The sequence below is a fragment of the Capra hircus genome, chromosome 17 (genome assembly GCF_001704415.2).
Source record: "Capra hircus breed San Clemente chromosome 17, ASM170441v1, whole genome shotgun sequence".
Taxonomy (NCBI): Eukaryota; Metazoa; Chordata; class Mammalia; order Artiodactyla; family Bovidae; genus Capra; species Capra hircus.
The window spans coordinates 63,168,852-63,182,599 of record NC_030824.1 but is presented as its reverse complement, the minus strand read 5'-3'; the positions used below and the strand labels follow the sequence as shown (position 1 = coordinate 63,182,599).

Genomic DNA, 13,748 nt, shown 5'->3' with positions numbered 1-13,748 from the left:
CGCCACCTTTATAGACTATATAAGGCTAAGTGGGGACTAAGCAGTGACATTCCAGAGGTATATTTGCTTGCTACATTTGCCAAAATGTACAACAAACCACCTCAGCTGGATAAGAAACAGACAAACAAGATTCACTTCATATAAACTTTGAAATCATCCTTTTTAAAAAGACAGACTGCAAAGACAATAATGCTCCAATATCCCGAACTATATTCTTGGCTCAAAACCGGCATTAGGTTTCGCACTGCAGAGCCACCGGAGCCTGAACGAGCTGGTTTCTGCCTCTCCCAGCAAGGGCCAACACCACACTTCATTGTGAACGACACATGACCCATTCGCTCTGTGAGAGCCTCTGCATGAAATGACTTAGCTCTTTTCTGCATTCTCTTGGAAAGAAGAGACTTTCAGAGACTTCAGAAACATGAGCATCAACTACAAAACTCCCCTTCTCCCTCTGTGGATTCTCATTTCAGCTGCAGACACCTGGGAGACCACAATTTAACCCTGCGCCCCTGTATAAGTACATAACCACCCCACGCCGTGGCTACCCACCGAGTGCCATCTGAAACCACAGATAGAGTTTCCCTGGCACCCGCCCAGCAGCCTGGATGCACACTCCTTCAGGCACCATCACTTCAGACTTATAAGTGTGCTTTTGTGAGCTTCTCCAAGATGGAGACCATGTCTTCAGTTCTTTGCTAGGGATCACACATTACTGTACACTGCCAGGTCCCCAGTAAATGCTCACCTTTAAATAACTGAGACCTGAAAAATTCCAAAGCAGATACAACCTTTCAAACTTTCCCACTCAGATTTCTAAGTTCATAAGTCTTAGACTTGTTCTAGCTATCACTGAGCATAATTTGCCAAACAGTAATTTTGTTTATATTTCATTTATTGTGGCAAAAAAGTTACCTTTACTGATAGTTACAGTAGGCCAGGCACTGTGCCTAGGACAAGGTTTACAAGAATACACCTCGCTGAATCCTCATGCCCCCTTAGAGAGTACACAGGACTGCTGCGTGTGTATGCGTGTCCAATTCTTTGCAACCCCATGGACTGTAGCCTGCCAGGCTCCTCTGTCTATGGAATTTTCTAGGCAATAATACTGAAGCAGGTTGCCATTCCCACCTCCAGGAATCTTCCCAACCCAGGGATGGAACCGAGGTCTCCTGAATTGGCCGGTGGATTCTTTACCAGATGAGCCACCAGGCAAGCCCAGATTGGACGCTCACTCCCTTTTCAACAAGGAGGAACTGAGGCAAGGGAGTTAACCTACCTTGCCCAACATTTCACAGCCAGTGTGGGAGAGCCAGAAGTCATACCCAGGTAATCTGGCCATGAAGCCCAACAGTTTCCCCTGTGTTCTTGGGAGAAATGTCTTTCGTTTATTACTGGTTTATGACATTCAACTTTGAAGCAACTCTCATATTTTATTACATCTAATCTCAATAAGTAACGTGTGAAGTAACTTCTCTCATTACAAATGAAGAACAGGCAGGGATAAAAATTTCATGCACACATCTGTAATGCAAGCATCAGACGAAGTAGCAAATTTCTTTATCTTAAAAGCCGATGTGTAGGGATCTCCCTGGTACTCCAGAGGTTAAGAATCTGCCTTGCAATGCAGAAGATGCGGGTTCGATCCTTGGTCAGGGAACCAAAATTCCACATGCTGTGGGGCAACTGAGCCCAAGCACCACAACTAGAGAAGCCTGAGCACCCAACCAAAAAGAAAAACAAAAAAAAAAATCCAATACCTAATGCTTCCCACAAAGCTCCCTTCCATATGCGAGGTTATAATTAGACGGCAGCTGAAAAAGGATGTGGTTTGGGGGTCCAATAATATTTTCACAACACGTTTTGTTATGGAATGGAAATAAGGAAAATACAAGTGGGTTACATTTTATGAGTAATTTCCCCAAACTCATTTAAATCCTGTGTGATTTTTCCTACGGGGAGGAAAAAGTTATAAAGCGAGGGAAGTTCCCCAAATCCTACACACACTCTAACTCTGTTTCACTCCTAGAGGAACTAATAACGTGTATCACTAATCCTTCATTACAGGCAGTTTCCGTCACTTTTTGTTGGTATTTTAGCCCGACAGAGTGGACGCTTCATCAACTTTTTTTTCCCATCTGCAGTCATTTCACTTTCACTAGTAGGGACATGTCTCTGGCTTCTGGGACAGACCTCACTACTGTCCCCCGGTCCTGACCCCTCCCTGCACCCAAGTCCTTTGCATACACTTCACCATCCCTTGGCACAAGGGCTTGTTGCAAAACACAATGAGGCAGAAGTAACGTTCTCAGTCCAGGCTTCCAGTTACTCCCCTGGGCTTCCGACAGACGCTGGGAAGGCCTGGGCAGGTTCGCTGCTGGCAGGAGCATGAGAAAGCTGCGGCAGAAAGCGGCCCCTGCCAGGCCACCCGCACTCTGCCTCACAGCTCAGCGGGCACCAGCAGAGCTATGCAGCCAGCATAGCTGGCTGAAAGGGCGACAGAGCAATGCTTATTGTGCTGATTTCTGAATGCAACTGAATTTAGGGTGATTTATTATGCAACAAGAGATCACTGACATAATTCTGTGAATTGTGATGGACGAGGCAAGCTTCATCCTGACAGCTCTGGGAAGTTTTGATTATTAGTCCTACCTTCTATCAGCTCATATACCTGTTTATACACATTTAAAATGCATTTGTGCAGGCCTTGCTAAGCTGCTACGTCATTTCAGTCATGTCCGACTCTGTGTGACCCCAGAGACAGCACCCTACCAGGCTCCTCTGCCCCTGGGATTCTCCAGGCAAGAACACTAGAGTGGGTTGCCATTTCCTTCTCCAATGCATGAGAGTGAAAAGTGAAAGTGAAGTCGCTCAGTTGTGTCTGACTCTTCGCAACCCCAGGGGCTGCAGCCCACCAGGCTCCTCCATCCATGGGATTTTCCAGGCAAGAGCACTGGAGCGGGTTGCCATTTCCTTCTTGTGCAGGCCTTACCCCAGGTCTATTAACAAGAATCTCCTGGTGCGTGGGGTCTATTTTTGTTTTTTAAACTCCACAGGTGATTCTGATGGACGGTCATGATTCAGGACCCCTAACTGACAGTCCTAAAAGATGAAGGGCCAGCTTACTCACAGGCCAGATTTGGCCTTTTCCTCTCAGGCAGGGCTTCACAGTCCATGGGAGATAGCGACTCAGGTCACGTTCACAGAGAAGCACATCAAAAGGAAGGATGTCCCTGTAGAGACGATGGATTCCAGAGCCTCCTCCCCAGCAGCCCCTAACACTACTACTTCCTGCAAGGACCTCTGGGGATGCCGATAAGAACGAGGACATTTCATTTGCCAAGTACCATGTGTCAGCCCTGTGCTAAGTGCTCTGGCATAAATCTTACTTTACTCGCATTTTTTAAAGAGCAGTGAGGTTACTTGATGAAAGTTATCCCATTAATAAAAAAGGTGGACCCAGGAATCAATTTCTGTGCAAATGAAAAGCTCTTGTTATTGTTATTATTACTTGGCCATGCCACACACCTTGTTGGATCCTGGCTAGGGACCGAAACTTCACCCCTGGAGGTGAAAGCGCAGAGTCCCAAGCACTGGATGGCCAGGGGATCCCCCAAAGCTCCCATTCTTTATCTCTAAAACAAACCATTCCAGCACCAGTACCTCTCGCTAAGGCTCCAAGGAAAACGCACTTGAAGCAATGACCTCTCAAAGGTCTCTAGGATGAGATGCAGGCTAGCTGAGGTTTCCCATGGATACTTTGGCCACTGTTAGGGACGACAAGGCAGGATGGCAGGGAAAGAAGGGATACGGCAGGGATACGGGACCTGCGGTGGGGAGGAAAACCAGGCCACCGATGGAGATCTGGGAGCAGTCATTTTGTGAATCACATAATTTTTCAAATATTGGACATCCACAGCTCAAAAGTGGTTTCCAGAAATTTTCAAATTTGATTTTCAAAAATGAAAATCCAGAAGCTTGGTCCAATATGTATACAACTTTACACAGTAGATAGACTACCAATAACATTCATCAAAAAAAGTATTTATTTGGCTGCTTATAAATTTATCATTATCTTTTATTTTGTAGCCTCTACATCTCTGCAACTAGGAAGAAAGGCCCTGCAGAGAGAGCTAGAAGACGTGGTTTGAGCTTTACCAACCTACTTCTCAGCCAGTTACCAACGGCACTGAGAAGTCACAGCCTCTTCAGAGCCCAGGTTATGGTGAAGCCACACTCCAGGCACCTGGAGGCTCTCCCACATTGCAGGGTAAGAAGAACCTGCTTACATCTTCACTGTGATGCTTCCGACCCCTTCTCCACCCTGAATGTAAAGAAATCCCCTCTTCCTCAGAGTCTCACACCATCTAATTTATCACTTCATATCTTCCAGTTCTGACAGTCTCCCTCTTTTCCGAAAAGCTTGAGACCTTGGTTCATGGTCTCTCCATACCAAGTATCCCTTCTATTATCCTGAGTGACATCACAGCCCATGCTGATGGTCAGGACAACCTCCTCACCCCTAGCAAGGCCAGTACCACTGCAGGTCCTCAGTCACCGTGGCTCACTGCTGCAATCCAGACCTCATCATTCTGGGGACCCCCACTTCTGAATCTTTAATACAGCCCCCTGACCACAAACTTCCTGTTTTTCTAGCCCTTTCAGTCTAATACACCCATATATTGATCTATGCTTTTGAACTGTGGTGTTAGAGAAGACTCTTGTGAGTCCCTTGGACTGCAAGGAGATCAAACCAGTCAATCCTAAAGGAAATCAGTCCTGAATATTTACTGGAAGGACTGATGCTGAAGCCCCAATACTTTGGCCACCTGATGCGAAGAATTGATTCATTAGAAAAGACCCTGATGCTGGGAAAGATTGAAGGCAGGAGGAGAAGGGGACAACAGAGAATGAGATGGTTGGATGGCATCACCGACGCTGTGGACATGAGTTTGAGTAAGCCCTGGGAGTTGGTGATGGACAGAGAAGCTTGGCGTGCACAGTCCATGGGGTTGCAGAGTTGGACACGACTGAGCAACTGAACTGACCTGACTGATCTCTGGGATCTGAACCGTTTACTAGCCTCCTTGCTCCCGGTACAGGCTTCTCCCATTCAGCTCAGCCTCCAGGATCTACTACCAGGACCTGATCCTCCCCTAACTGCCCACGACTGAAAAATCCCCAGTTCCTGTCAACCCAGCTTTTAAATACTCTGCTCCTCACCTGGGCAATGGATGCAGCTGGATAAAACCCACACGGTTCTGTACACTCGTGATGCCGTTATGAAGTCTGCGGTTCCCACCTCACCAGAACCCTCACAGCTGCTTACCCCCTTCCAGCTCTCTTGCATATTCACGCATCTATCTCAAACCTTCATTTTCTTCATGGAACTTTTTTACTATCAAAAATGCTAAATGACTTATTTTCTGCCTTTCCATGATGGAATTTAACTTTCACGCCAGCAGAGGACTTTCTTATTCACAGCTGTAGCCCCCATTCAACCCATTCAGACATCTTTGCACAGTAAATGAAAGAACCCTTCCTGCTGAGGATGGGTTAGTCCCCACCCCTCATGGTCTTTCTCAGCAGCGCCTGTACTGACCACCAGGCACCCGTCACCCATCACACTGCGTTCTGTCCCATTCACTGCTCTCCCCGTGACGGCGGTGAAAACCATTAGTCACCAATTACATGCCTTCTGCTTAGCTTGGTGGTTGGCCCATAGTAAACACTCGCTATATTTGAGTGGTAACATTTAAATGCCTGTTTCTCTTCAGGGCAGCATTTTACAGAACATGAGCTCAAGGGGATACTAATAGGGTATTCCACAATGAAGGGATCTATGATCAAATACTTTGGGCAATGTTCTAACCCAACACCAGGGCCCAGTTTCACAGAAGGCAATTTTTCCACGGACCAGGAGGGTTGAGGGAGCGGGGGAAGATTTCAGGATGATTCAAGTGCATTATATTTATTTTGCTGCCACTGATCGGACAAGAGGGGGAGCTCAGCTGGTAATGCGAGCGATGGGGGGCAGCCAGCAGAGAGGGGACATGATTCAGGGAACTGCTGTGAAGAACAACCACAAACTCAAACCGTAACCCCACAATACACCAGGCTTCAGAAAACAGATGGATTTTGAGAAGACAGAAAAACAAGAGACTTTTGGATATTTCAAAACCTTTGCTGTGAGTACAGATGAAGCTTCACTCGCTCTCTGCAACTCATCTCCTGCTGTACGGCCTGGCTTGTAACAAGCCATGTACCATTACCAGGCCGTGGCCCCAGAGCTGGAGATTCCTGTACCAACAGGCTTTGTCACTGCAGAATTTTTCAAAGCTTCTGATATGCTAATATGCACTTTCAGTCTCCAAGAATGATGCCTTTCCCAAATACAACCTAGAACTCTGGAGTACAAATATACACACACACGCACATATATATCGTGTGTGTGTGTGTGTGTGTGTGTGTGTACACACATATGTATGGTACGTGTATGTTTGTGAAGGGAGGTAAGGCACAGTGGATTTTGACTTTTTTTAAAACCACTGCCCAGAGAATAGGGAAAAATAATAATTTAGAAAACCAGTCTTCTAAAATTTGGTTTATAAATTGTTTAAAAGCATTCTAAGTAACCATTTCATTATATAATGAATGAAATTGAGGTTCTGTCAATGGTCTAACATTATCATCTGGCTAAGGCAAGTCAGTAAACAGTTATTTAGAAGATGAACTCATTTAAAGATCAAAATAGTAACAAAAGAGAGAGTGAGGCCATTGCTAGCCTGGCCTCCTGAGTGAAACGGAAGGCCACCAGGAGAGAGGGAACATGATTCAGGGAACTACTGTGAAGAACCACCACAAACTCAAACCATAACCCCACAATACACCAGGCTTCAGAAAACAGAAAAACAAAAGACTTTTGGATATTTCAAAACCTTTGCAACAAACAAGCAATTATTGATGCTACTTAACTATTATATCATCACTGTACATGATTGGTTTAAAGGTGATAAGACAACTTATAGTCATTCAGTCGTATCCAACTCTGTGACCCCATAAACTGTAACCTGCCAGACTTCCCTGGAGATCAAAAAACAAAACCAAAAAACACTGACCCGTACCATGAGCCCTTGCTGCATACGCATAAATACAAATAAGACACACACTGCATCCATGAGTGACTGAACCCTTCCAAGATGTTTCCAGCTGTCTTGTCAACACAGCAAGTACTGCTTTATCTGTTTATTCCACAAAATGCAATGTCCATAGGAATGTCTCACAATATTTTGAACACAAAAGTGTCATTCAGAGGAGAGTGCTTTCAAAACATGCAATCTCATTTCCTGAATTTTAATGTTGTATCACAAACACTGAAGTCTGCTTTCCAAAGGAATTCCTTTAACCGTGCAATCATTAGAGAGACTGGACAGTATTTTGGAGCCTGCCAGTGTCTTTAAGGGAGTAACAACAGCCCTAATATAGTCTGTACTATCTCAACTTTTTTCATCTCCTCATTTTGCTACCACCTTTGTTTACACAAGATGACTCATGAACTGAAACTAATGTAACCTACCATTAGCTGGATACTTTATTTTTACACATTGTAATTAGCTGACACTCAATGATGGTTATTAGTACCATGGGTTATCAAATCCACAACACCTTCACATTCTCTTATCAGAGAGAAGTAAATGTATTTCAGGTTTAATCTGAAAATGTCTGACACAGAACAACGTTTTCTATCTTCTGAATCAGCTCTCTCAAATTTTAAAAACACTGTGTTGGTTGTCATATGAATGTATTACATCTTATACCAGCCTTCAAAAAGACAAACAAACAGTAACCACCTTTTGCCATGCTGATACATAGTTTTGCATTACAAGTCAGCTCACTATGATAAAACAGCTGACATTCCAAGTGCACTTGATCCTCCGCTGCAGATCCTACAGTTGCAAATTTGCCTACTTTCTAAAATGTATTTTTGGCCCTAAATCAACACTCCTGGCACTTCTGCAGTCATTCACTGACATGAGCACAGTGACAAGAAAATCTGAGCCACCCAACAATTCCCAGCTGAGTCTGAACGAAGTGACACTCTGTTGTCGGGTTCCTGCTCACGTACTTCTCATGATCTGTTTAATGCCACTGTTTTTCTATTTGGGGGCTTGCTATCATTTCTCTCTCAAAATGGCCCCCAAATGCAAAGCGGAAGTGCTACCTAATGTTCCTAGGTTCAAGAAGGTTGTGATGTGCCTCACAGAGAAAAATACACGTGTTAGACACGATTTGTGCGGCCATGAGGTACAGCATTGTCGGTCCTGAGCGCATCGTCCTAAATGGATGAACACTATATAGTAATTATATATTAAATAAAGCTTCAGTCAACCGAAAACACACTTAAAACAAGATTGTGTATTGACTGGTTGATGAAGGTTCTGACCATGGGTTCACAGGAACCTAACTCTGTTACCCAGGAGGAACATATCAGTATTTGCTAATTCAGTGTCTGTGACAACTTTATAGAACATAACTACCATCAACAATGAGGCTCTCTTGTGTTTTGGAACCTACCACCTGGCACTGAATGTCTAAGAAGTCAACCACTCCTCTCAGAAGAACGTTACTGTTAACAAAATGGAGCTGAACGCAGAAGGCTGGAGGGAGCTCCGTTCTCCCTGACACCGAAGCACAGGCGGGACATGTGAGGCTGTGTGAGCAGCAGCCAGTCCTGAGCTCTCCAGTTTGGTGGCAGGCGAGGAGTCCTTCCAAGTCTCACAAGACCCTGAGAGCAAGCGAGGATGCCACAGCCTACGCCCACATTCATCTCCACAAGGAGTCCTGCATTTTCATTTTGCACTGGGCCCTACCAATGATGTAGCTGGTCTTGCTCCCAGGCTTCCTACTCAGCAGAAGGGGCAGCACACGTCACCCAGAGAAGGAACAGCACAGTCGAGGGCAAGGATGGTGAGAGGTGCCGAGATGGCAGAATCAGCTCAGTCGCTCAGTTGTGTCCGACTCTTTGTGACCCCATGGACTGCAGCATGCCAGGCATCCCTGCGCATCACCAACTCCCAGAGCTTGCTCACTCATGTCCTTTGCGTTGGTGATGCCATCCAACCATTTCATCCTCTGTCATCCACTTCTCCTCCTGCCTTCAATCTTTCCCAGCATCAGGGTCTTTTCTAAGGAGTCAGTTCTTCCCATCAGATGGCCAGAGCAATGGAGCTTCAGCATCGGTCCTTCCAGTGAATATTCAGGATTGATTTCCTTTAGAATTGACTGGCTGGATCTCCTTACAGTCCAATGGACTCTCAAGAGTCTTCTCCAACACTACAGTTCAAAAGCATCAATTCTTGGTGCTTCAGCTTTCCTTATGGTCCAACTTTCACATCCATACATGACTACTGGAAATACCATAGCTTTAACAATGGACCTCTGTTGGCAAAGTAATGTCACTGCTATTTAATATGCTGTCTAGGTTGGTCACAGCTTTTTTCCCAAGGAGCAAGTGTCTTTTAATTTCATGGGTGTAGTCACTATCTGCAGTGATTTTGGAGCCCCCCAAAATAAAGTCAGCCATTGTTTCCCCATCTATTTGCCATGAAGGGATGGGACCAGATGCCATGATCTTAATTTTCTCACTGTTGAGTTTTAAGCCAGCTTTTTCACTCTCTTCTTTCACTCTCATCAAGAGGCTCTTTAGATCTTCTTTGCTTTCTGCCATAAGAGTGGTGTTATTTGCATATCTGAGGTTATTTACATTTCTCCCGGCAATCTTGACTCTAGCTTGTGCTTAATTCAGCCCAGCATTTCCCATGATGTTCTCTGCATATAAGTTAAATAAGCAGGGTGACAATACACAGCCTTGATGTACTCCTTTCCCAATTTGGAACCAGTCTGTTGTTTCATGTCCAGTTCTAACTGTTGTTTCCTGACCTGTACACAGATTTCTCAGGAGGCAGGTCAGGTGGTCTGGTATTGCCATCTCTTTCAGAATTTTCCACAGTTTATTGTGTTCCACACAGTCAAAGGCTTTGGCATAGTCAATAAAGCAGAAGTAGATGTTTTTCTGGAACTCTCTTGCTTTTCTGATGATCCAACAAATGTGGGCAGTTTGATGTATGGTTCCTCTGCCTTTTCTAAATCCAGCTTGAACATCTGGAATTTCTCGGTTTGTATACTGTTGAAGCCCACTTGGAGACTTTTGAGCATCACTTTGCTAGCATGTGAGATTAGTGCAATTGTGCAGTAGTTTGAGCATTCTTTGGAACTGCCTTTCTTTGGGACTGGAATGAAAACTGACGTTTTCCAGTCCCGTGACCATTGCTGAGTTTTCCAAAGTTGCTGGCATATTAAGCGCAGCACTTTTAACAGCATCATCTTTTAGGATTTGAAATAGCTCACCTGGAATTCCATCACCTCCACTAGGTTTTTCATAGTGATGCTTTCAAATGCCCACTTGACTTTGGACTCCAGAATCTCTGGCTCTGGGTGAGTGATCACACCATCGTGGTTATCTGGGTCATGAAAATCTTTGTGTACAGTTCTTCTGTGTATTCTTGCCACCTCTTAATATCTTCTGCTTCTGTTAGATGGCAGAATAGATCTTGTCACCCTGCTTATTTAACTTATATGCAGAGTACATCATGAGAAATGCTGGGCTGGAAGACGCACAAGCTGGAATCAAGATTGCTGGGAGAAATATCAATAACCTCAGATATGCAGATGACATCACCCTTAAGGCAGAAAGTGAAGAGGAACTAAACAGCCTCTTGATAAAAGTAAAAGAGGAGAGTGAAAAAGTTGGCTTAAAGCTCAACATTCAGAAAATGAAGATCATGGCATCTGGTCCCATCACTTCATGGCAAATAGATGGGGAAACAGTGGAAACAGTGTCAGACTTTATTTTTTTGGGCTCCAAAATCACTGCAGATGGTGACTGCAGCCATGAAATGAAAAGACGCTTACTCCTTGGAAGAAAAGTTGTGACCAACCTAGATAGCATATTCAAAAGCAGAGACACTACTTTGCCAACTAAGGTCCATCTAGTCAACGCTATGGTTTTTCCAGTGGTCATGTATGGATGTGAGAGTTGGACTGTGAAGAAAGCTGCACGCCAAAGAATTGATGCTTTTGAACTGTGGTGTTGGAGAAGACTCTTGAGAGTCCTTTGGACTGCAAGGAGATCCAACCAGTCCATTTTGAAGGAGATCAGCCCTGGGATTTCTTTGGAAGGAATGATGCTAAAGCTGAAACTCCAGTACTTTGGCCACCTCATGCGAAGAGTTGACTTATTGGAAAAGACTCTGATGCTGGGAGGGATTAGGGGCAGGAGGAGAAGGGGATGACAGGGGATGAGATGGCTGGATGGCATCACTGACTTGATGGACGTGAGTCTGAGTGAACTCCAGGAGACGGTGATGGACAGGGAGGCCTGGCGTGCTGCGATTCATGGGGTTGCAAAGAGTCGGACACGACTGAGCAACTGAACTAAACTGAAGCTCACCTTGGCTGTCTGCTTTCACCGTGTTTGTTTAACTTATATGCTGAGCACATCATGAGAAATTCCAGGCTGGATGAGTTACAAGCTAGAAACAAGACAGGTGAGAGAAATATCAACAACCTCAGATGTGAAGATGACACCAATCTAATGGCAGAAAATGAAAAGGAACTAAAGAGCTTCTTGATGAGGGTGAAAGAGCTGGCTTAAAACTAAATATTAAAAAACTAATTATGGCATCCAGCCCCATTACTTCATGGCAAATGGAAGGGGCAAAGATGGAAGTAGTGATAAATTTCCTCTTCTTGGGCTCTAAAATCACTGTGGATGGTGACTTCTGCCATGAAATCAGATGACTGCTTCTCGGCAGGAAAGCTATTACAAACCTACACAGTGTGTTGAAAAGCAGAGACATTACCATCCCAACAAAGGTCTGTATAGTGAAGGCTATGGTCTTTCCAGTGGTCATGAACAATTTTGAGAGCTGGGCCATAAAGAAGGCAGAATGCCAAAGAATTGATGCCTTCAAACTGTGGTGCTAGAAAAGACTCCTGAAAGTCCCTTGGCCAGCAAGGAGATCAAATGAGTCAATCTTAAGGGAAATCAACCCTGAATACTCATAGAAGGACTGATGCTGAAGCTGAAGCTCCAGTATTTCGGTCATCTGATACAAACAGCCAGCTCACTGGAAAAGCCCCTGATGCTGGGAAAGATTGAGGGCAGGAGGAGAAGAGGGCATCAGAGGATGAGATGGCTGGATGGCATCATCCATGCAATGGACATGAACTTGGGCAAATTTCAGGAGAAGATGAAGGACAGGGAAGCCTGGCGTGCTGCAGTCCATGAGGTCACAAAGAGTTGGACACGACTAGGTGACTGAACAACAATAAGCTCACCTCCTCTCAAGAGCACACCAAAATCACAGCTAACCACAGAACAATCATTGTTGAACAAGACTGGAGCCTACCAGCAAAGATCTACAACTAACAAAGAAGGAACCACAACAAGATGGGTAGGAGAGATAAAAGTGTTAGTTAGCCAGTTATGTCTGACTCTTTGCAACTCCACCCACCAGGTTCCTCTGTCCGTGGGGTTTTCCAGGCAAGAATATTGGAAAGAAAGTGAAAGTGAAGTCACTCAGTCGTGTCTGACTCTTTGTGACCCCATGGACTGTAGCCTACCAGGCTCCTCCCTCCATGGGATTCTCCAGGCAGGAGTACTGGAGTGGGTTGCCATTTCCTTCTCCAGGGGATCTTCCCGACCCAGGGATCGAACCCGGGTCTCCTGCATTCCAGGCAGACGCTTTAACCTCTGAGCCACCAGGGAAGCCCCAAGAATATTGGAGTGGGTTGCTATTCCCTTCTCTAGAGGATCTTCCCACCCAGGGACTGAACCCAGATCTCCTGTGTTGCAGGCAGATTCTTCAATGTCTGAGCCACAAGGGAAATCCAGGAGGGATGGCTACACGATATAATCAAATCCCATACTCCCTGGGTGGGCGACCCACACACTGGAGAATAACTGTATCACCGAGAGTCTCCCACAGGAATGAGAGTTCTGAGCACCACATCAGGCCCCGCAGCCCAGTGGCCCAGCACTAGGTCGAGGAGCCCCCAGAGCATTTGGTTTTGAAGGTCAGTGGGGCTTGATGACAGGAGCGCCGCAGGATTGGGAAACAGAGAGACTTCACTCCTAAAGGTAAGGTAAGGTGAAGTCGCTCAGTCATGTCTGACTCTTTGCAAGAATACTGGAGTGGATTGCCATTTCCTTCTCCAGGGGATCTTCGTGACCCAGGGATCAAACCCAGGTCTCCCGTATTGGAGGCAGAAGCTTTAACCTCTGAGCCACTCCTAAAGGGCCCATGCAAAATCTCACACGCACAGGGACCAAAGGCAAAGCAGTAATTTGATAGGAGCCTGCTAGCCTTGGAGCTCTCCTGGGGAGGCTGGGGGGAGGGAGGAGTAGACTCTGGCTCTCCCTGGGGATTTGCACACTGGTGATAAGCATCAGGAAACGATCATCTGTGAGCTCTCCTAGAGGCTGACATCTTGGCACCAAGACCTGATCCCACCCAATAGCCTGTAGGCTCCCCTGCTGGGACACCTCAGGCCAAACAGCAAACTAGGCAGGGACACCCATCAGCAGATAAGCTGCCTAAAGATTCCCTGAGCCTCTAGACACGCCCCTGCCCACCAGGGGACCAAGACCCAGTCTCACCCACCAGTGGGCAGGCACTGGTCCCTCA

The 13,748-nt window shown here is 45.7% G+C and overlaps 1 protein-coding gene and 1 non-coding gene across 2 annotated transcripts in view; both read right to left on the bottom strand.

Moving 5' to 3' along the window:
- The window catches only part of DCLK2 (doublecortin like kinase 2), a 190,598-nt gene that overhangs the window by 123,605 nt on the left and 53,245 nt on the right, over positions 1-13,748 (bottom strand). The window lies entirely within an intron of this gene.
- Positions 12,758-12,829, bottom strand: TRNAS-GGA. Its single transcript has one exon. It is a non-coding gene; the product is annotated as a tRNA-Ser (tRNA).